Source organism: Rhinolophus sinicus, linkage group LG15, assembly GCF_036562045.2.
Source record: "Rhinolophus sinicus isolate RSC01 linkage group LG15, ASM3656204v1, whole genome shotgun sequence".
Classification (NCBI taxonomy): domain Eukaryota; kingdom Metazoa; phylum Chordata; class Mammalia; order Chiroptera; family Rhinolophidae; genus Rhinolophus; species Rhinolophus sinicus.
The window spans coordinates 1463065-1470575 of record NC_133764.1 but is presented as its reverse complement, the minus strand read 5'-3'; the positions used below and the strand labels follow the sequence as shown (position 1 = coordinate 1470575).

Here is a 7511-nt window from a genome sequence, read left to right as displayed (position 1 = left end):
TCACCACCGACAGTATTACAAGAAATGTTAAAGGGACTTCTTTAAAAAGAAGATCAAAATTATGAATAATAAAACAGCAGTAACTACATATCTATCAACAATTACTTTAAATGTAAATGGATTAAATGTTGCAATCAAAAGACATAGGGTGGGCTGGTCCGGTGGCTCAGGTGGTTAGAGCTCCATGCTCCTAACTCCGAAGGCTGCCGGTTTGATTCCCACATGGGCCAGTGGGCTCTCAACCACAAGGTTGCCAGTTCAATTCCTCAAGTCCCACAAAGGATGGTGGGCAGTGCCCCCTGCAACTAAGATTGAACACGGCACCTTGAGCTGAGCTGCCACTGAGCTCCTGGATGGCTCAGTTGGTTGGAGTGCATCCTCTCAACCACAAGGTTGCTGGTTTGACTCCCGCAAGGGATGGTGGGCTGCACTCCCTGTAACTAGCAACGGCAACTGGACCTGGAGCTGAGCTGTGCCCTCCACAACTAAGGCTGAAAGGACAACAACTTGACTTGGAAAAAAAGTCCTGGAAGTACACACTGTTCCCCAATAAAGTCCTGTAAAAAAAATGTTAAATAAAAAAAAAAGACATAGGGTAGCTGAACAGATAAGAAAATAAGACCCTTACACATGCTGTCTAGAAGAGAATCACTTCAGATCGAAAGACACTCATTGATGGAAAATAAAGAGACGATAAAAGATATTTCATGCAAATGGAAAGGAAAACAAAAAAAACAATACTTACATCTGACAAAATAGACTTGAAAACAAAGTCTATAACAAGAGACAAAGAAGGACCCAGTAATTCTACTTCTGGGTATTTATCCAAAGAAACCCAGAGCACTTATTAAAAAGACATATGCATGTGATACATAGGAGCAAATACAGAGAAGCAGCCAGAATGAGGAAACAAAGAAACATGTCCCAAATAAAAGAACAGGAGAAACCTCCAGAAATAGAACTAAGTTAAATGGAGGCAACCAACCTACCAGAGACAGAGTTTAAAACACTAGTTATAAGAACGCTGAAGTAACTTAGTGAGAATTTTAACAAAGAGATAGCAAGCATTAAAAAAAGACATAGAAACCATAAAAAAGAAACAGTCGGAAATAAAGAATGCAGTAACTGAAATGAAGAACACACTAGAAGGAATCAACTACAGATTAGAGGAAGCAGAGGATCAAATCAGCGATTTAGAAGATAAGGTAGCAGAAAACACCCAATAGGAACAACAAAAAGAAAAAAGATTTTTTATAAAATGTAGTTTACAGGACCTGTGGGGCAGTATCAAGAGTTACAATATTTGCATCATAGGAATACCAGAAGGAGAAGAGAGGGAACAAGAGATTGAGACCCTATTTGAAGAACTAATGACTGAAAACTTCCCTAACTGTGCAAAGCAAATAGATATACAAGCCCAGGAAGTGCAGAGAGTCCCACACAGACCCACACCAAGACATATCATAATTAAAATGGCAAAGCTTAAAAACAGAGAGAATCCTAAAAGCAGCAAGAGCAAGACAACCAGTTACTTATAAGGGAACTCTCACAAGATTGTCAGAAATTTGCAGACCAGAAAAGAGTGGCAGGAAATAGTCAAGGTAATGAAAAATAAGGGCCTACAACCAAGGCTACTCCACACAGCAAAGCTATTATTTAAAACTGAAAGACAGATAAAGAACTTCCCAGACAAGAAAAAGTTAACAGAATTATTTAGCACCAAGCCAGTATTACAAGAAATGTTAAAAGGGTTCCTTTAAGGAGAAGAAAGGAGAAAACAAACAAACAAATGAAGATAAAAAATATGAAAAATAAAATGACAATAACTATGTACCTATCAATAATCACTTTAAATGTAAATGGATTAAATGCTCCAATGAAAAGACATAGGGTGGCTGAGTGAATAAGGAAACAAGACCCATGCATAGGCTGTTTATAAGAGACCCACCTCAGATCAAAGGACACATAGACTGAAAGTAAAGGGATGGAAAAAGATATTTCATGTAAATGGAAATAAGAAAAAAAACCGAGGTAGCAATATTTATATAGAACAAAATAGACTTTAAAATGAAGATTATAATAAGAGACAAAAAAGGACATTACATAATAATAAAGGGATCAATTCAACAAGAAGACATCATCCTACTAAACATTTATGCACCCAACATAGGAGCACCTAAATATATAAAACAAATATTGTCTGACATAAAGGCAGAGATCAACAGTAACACAATCATGGTAGAGGACTTAACATCCCACTCACAGCAATGGACAGATCTTCCAGACAGTAAATCAACACAGAAACATTAGCCTTAAATGACACACTAGACCACGTGGATTTCATTGATATTTTTAGAGCATTTCAACCCAAAGCAGCAAAATATACATTCTTTTCAAGTGCACATGGAACATTTTTCAAGATAGACCACATGTTAGGCCACAAAACTAGTCTCAATAAACTTAAGAAGATTGAAATCTTATCAAGCATCTTCTCTAACCACAAAGATATAAAGTAGACATCAATTACAGGGGGGAAAATGGAAAAACACGCAAACACATGGAAACTAAGTAACATGCTACTAAATAATGAATGGATTAACAATGAGCTCAAGGAAGAAATCAAACGATACCTTGAGACAAACGAAAATGAAACACAATGATCCAAAATCTATGGGACGCAATGAAAGCAGTCCTAAGAGAGAAATTCATGGCAACGCAGGCTTGCCTCAAGTAACATGAATAATCTCAATAAGAAGTCTACTTTATACCTAAGAGAACTGGAAAAAGAACAGTAAACAAACCCAAAGTGAGGAGAAGGAAGGAAATAATAAAGATCAGAGTGGAAATAAATGAAATAGAGACTAAAAAACAAAACAAAAGAAAACAAAACACAACAATACAAAAGATCAATGAAACTAAGACCTGTTTTTTGAAAAGATAAACAAAATTGACAAACCTTTAGCTAGACTCATCAAGAAAAAAAGAAAGACGACCCAAATTAATAAAATTAGAAATGAAAGAGGAGAAGTGACAACCGACACCACAGAAATACAAAACAATTTAAGAAAATACTATGAGCAGCTACACTCCAACAAATTGGACAATCTGGAAGAAATGGATAAATTCCTAGAAGCATACAATCTTCCAAGGCTGAATCAAGAAGAAAGAGAAAGTCTGAACAGACCGATTACTACCAATGAAATTGAATCAGTAATTAACAAGCTCCCAACAAACATCTGGTCCCAACATCCTGGACCAGATGGCTTTACAGGTGGATTTTACTAAACATTCAAAAAAAATTAACACCTATTCTCAAACTATTCCAAAAAATCCAAGAGGAAGGCAGGCTCCCATGCTTATTTTATGAGGCCAACATTACCTTGATTTCAAAACCAGACAAAGACATTACAAAAAAAGAAAACTATCGGCCAATATCCCTAATGAACATAGATGCAAAAATCCTCAACAAAATAGTAGCAAACTGAATTCATCAATACATTAAAATGATCATACACCACAATCAAGTGGGATTCATTCCTGGTATACAAGATTCATTCAATGTCTGCAAATCAATTAACGAGGTACACCACATAAACCAAATGAAAAATAAAAATCTTATGGTCATATCAATAGATGCAGGAAAAGCATTTGACAAAATCCAGCATCCATTTGTGATAAAAACTCTTAGCAAAGTGGGAATGGAGAGAACATATCTCAATATAATAAAGGCCAGATATGACAAACCCCCAGCTAATATTTTATCATACTTAATGAGGAAAAGCTAAAAGCATTCTCCTTAAGATCAGGAACAAGACAAGGATGCCCACTTTCACCACTTTTATTCAACATAGTACTGGAAGTTCTAGTCATAGCCATCAGACAAGAAAAAGAAAAAAAGGCATCCAAATGGGAAAGGAAGAAGTAAAATTGTCAGTATTTGCAGACGACATGATACTGTATATAGTGAACCCCAAAGATTCCACCAAAAAACTATTAGAACTGATCAATGAATTTAGTAAAATAGCAGGATACAAAATTAATATTCAGAAATTGGTTGCATTTTTATACACCAATAGCAAACTGTCAGAAAGAGAAATTAAGAAAACAATCCCATTTACAATTGCATCAATAAAATAAAATACTTAGGAATAAATTTAACCAGAGGAGTAAAAGACCTGTACTCAGAAAAGTATAAGACATTGAAAAGAGAAATTAAAGAAGATACAAATAAATGGAAACATATACCATGCTCATGGACAGGAAGAATTAATATAGTTAAAATGTCCATATTACCCAAAGCAATCTATTGATTCAATACAATCCTTATCAAAATATCAATGGCATTTTTTCACAGAACTAGAACAAATAATCCTAAAATTTATATAGAACCACAAAAGACCCCAAATAGCCACGGCAATCCTGAGAAAGAAGAACAAAGCTGGAGGTATCATGCTACCTGATATCAAACTATACTACAAGGTGATAGTAATCAAAACAACATGGTTTTGGCATAAAAACAGACATATAGATCAATGGAGCAGAATAGAGTCCAGAAAGAAATCCATGCCTATATAATCATTTAATCTATGACAAAGGAAGAAAGAATTTACATTGGGGTAAAGACAGTTTATTCAATAAATGGTGCTGGGAAAACTGGACAGATACATGAAAGAAAAAAGTGAAATTGGACCATCATCTTATGCCACATACAAGAATAAACTCAAAATGGATTAAAGACTTAAGTCAAAGACCCAAAATCATAAAGCTCCTAGAAGAAAATACAGGAAGGAAACTCTCAGACATTACCCTTAATAATATTTTTACAGATATATCTCCTTGGACAAGGGAAACAAAAGAAAAAATAAACAAATGGGACTCCACCAAACCAAAAAGTTTGTTTGTTTGTTTGTTTGTTTTTCACAGCAAAGCAAACCATCAACAAAACAAAAAGACATCCTACTGAATGGGAGAAGATATTTATCAGTGATACATCAGATAAAGGGTTGATATCTAAAATTTATTTTAAAACTCATACAACTCAACACCAGAAAAATAAATCCGTTTAAAAAATGGGCAGAGGACCTGAAGAGACATTTTTCCAAAGAGGACATACAGATGGCCAATACACATGAAAACATGCTCAGCATCACTAATCATCAGCGAAATGCAAGTAAAAACCACAATGAGATACCCCCTCACACCTGTCAGAATGGCCATCATCAGTAAATCAACAAACAATAAGTGGTGGCAAGGATGTGGAGAAAAGGAAACCCTCATCTACTATCGGTGGGATTGCAAATTTTTGCAGCCACTATGGAAAAGAATATGGAAGTTCCTCAAAAAATTAAAAATAGAACTACCTCATGACCCTGCGATGTACTTCTGGGTATTTATGCAAAGAAATCCAAAACACTAATTCAAAAATATGTATGCACCCCTATGTTTACTGCACTATTCACAATAACCAAGATATGGAAACAACGGTAATGCCCTTCAATAGACGATTGGATAAAGAAACTGGGTACATTTATATAACGGAGTATTACTCTGCCATAAAGAAGAATGAAATCTTACCATTTGCAACAACATTGATGGACCTAGAGGGTATGATGTTAAGTAAAATAAGTCAGACTGCGAAAGACAAATGCCATATGATCTCACTTATATGTGCAATCTAAAGAACAGAATTAATGAACAAATAAAGTAAAAATAGACTTATAGATACAGAGAACAAACTGATGGTTGCTAGATGGGACGGGTGTTGGGGGATGGGTGAGACAGGTGAAGAGATTAGGAAGTACAAATTGGTGGCCACAAAATAGTCACGGGGACGTGAAATACAGTGTGGGGAATATAGTCAATAATGTTGTAAAGACTATGTAGGGTGTCAGATGGGTACTGGACTTATAGGGGGGATCACTTCATAGATTATGTAAATGCCTAACCACTGTGCTGTACAGCTGAAGCTAATATAGAATAATATTGAATGTCAACTATAATTGTATATAAATATATCAATATCAATATATAATATATATTTATATAATGTATCATGCTACCTGATATCAAATTATATAAGGCCATAGTAATCAAAACAACATGGTTTGATTGATAGATATCAATATATAATATATATTTATATGATGTGATATTTATATGATGTATATATATATGATGTGATTAAAAAATACAGTGAATTTTTAAATTAAAAAAATTTAGGGTCAAAAAAATTGGCAGGTCTGAAACCTCACCCCTTCCACTTCTCAGACCTGATCTTCTGGCTGCTGGGTCGCACAATGAGCCAACATTCACTCGTCCTTGTGATTTGGCCTGACAAGCCCAGTCTCGTGACATCATGATGGCATACTGGTGAAGGCTGGACTCAGCTACAGCCAATACTCCCAGATCTGTGCAAAAGCAATGAGAGATGCTCTAAAAACACAGTTCAAAGCAAATGCCAAAAAGACTTCTGGCAGCAGCATAAAAATTGTGAAAGTGAAAAAGGAATAATCTACCATGAGTAAAGCTTGAAATGCTACATTTTCGAGGTGAAGATATGTGGGCACATGTTATGGCAGATTGAAAACAATCTCACTTCAGGGAAAAAAAATATCTGTCTTGTTTGTAGACTGACAATGCCAATTTTAAGAGATGTTATCTTAAAATGTGTATATATTTTTTGGTACCCTCTGTGTGTGTGTGTGTGTGTGTGTGTGTGTGTGTGTGTGGCAGGATGTAAAGCACAGCATAGGGAATACAGTCAATGGTATTATAATAGCTATGTACAGTATCAGATGGGTAGTAGACTTGTTGGTGTTATCACTTTGTGAGGGGGGTAAATGTCTCATCATTACGTTGTTTTGTATACTTGAAATACAAAATAATAAATAAAAAAAGAAAAGACATATGCATCCATATGTTCATTGCAGCATTATTCACAATAGCCAAGATATGGAGGCAACCTAAGTGTCCATCAATAAATGAGTGGATAAAGAAGAGGCGGTACATACATACAATGGAATATTACTCAGCCACAGAAAAGAATAAAATCTTGCCATCTGCAACAACATGGATGGACCTAGAAGTTATTATGCTAAGTGAAATAAGTCAGACAGTGAAAGACACATATCATATGATTTCACTTATATGTGGAGTCTAAAAAAACAAAATAAACAAAAAAATCTCAAACATAAACCCCTAGATATGGTGAACATTTTTATTGTCCCCAGATGGGAGTGGGATTGGGGGCAGGATAAAAAAGGGGAAGGGATCAAGAAGTACACATTGGGGGCCTGCCGGTGGCTCAGGCGGCTAGAGCTCCATGCTCCTAACTCCGAAGGCTGCCGGTTCGATTCCCACATGGGCCAGTGGGCTCTCAACCACAAGGTTGCCGGTTCGACTCCCACAAGGGATGGTGGGCTGCGCCCCCTGCAACTAGCAACGGCAACTGGACCTGGAGCTGAGCTGCGCCCTCCACAACTAAGATTGAAAGGACAACTTGACTTGGAAAA

General features: G+C 36.0%; 1 pseudogene; it reads left to right on the top strand.

Moving 5' to 3' along the window:
- The first annotated feature begins 6334 nt into the window (after positions 1 to 6334).
- Positions 6335 to 6510, top strand: LOC109436857 (ATP synthase F(1) complex subunit epsilon, mitochondrial; annotated as a pseudogene).
- Positions 6511 to 7511: the final 1001 nt, after the last annotated feature.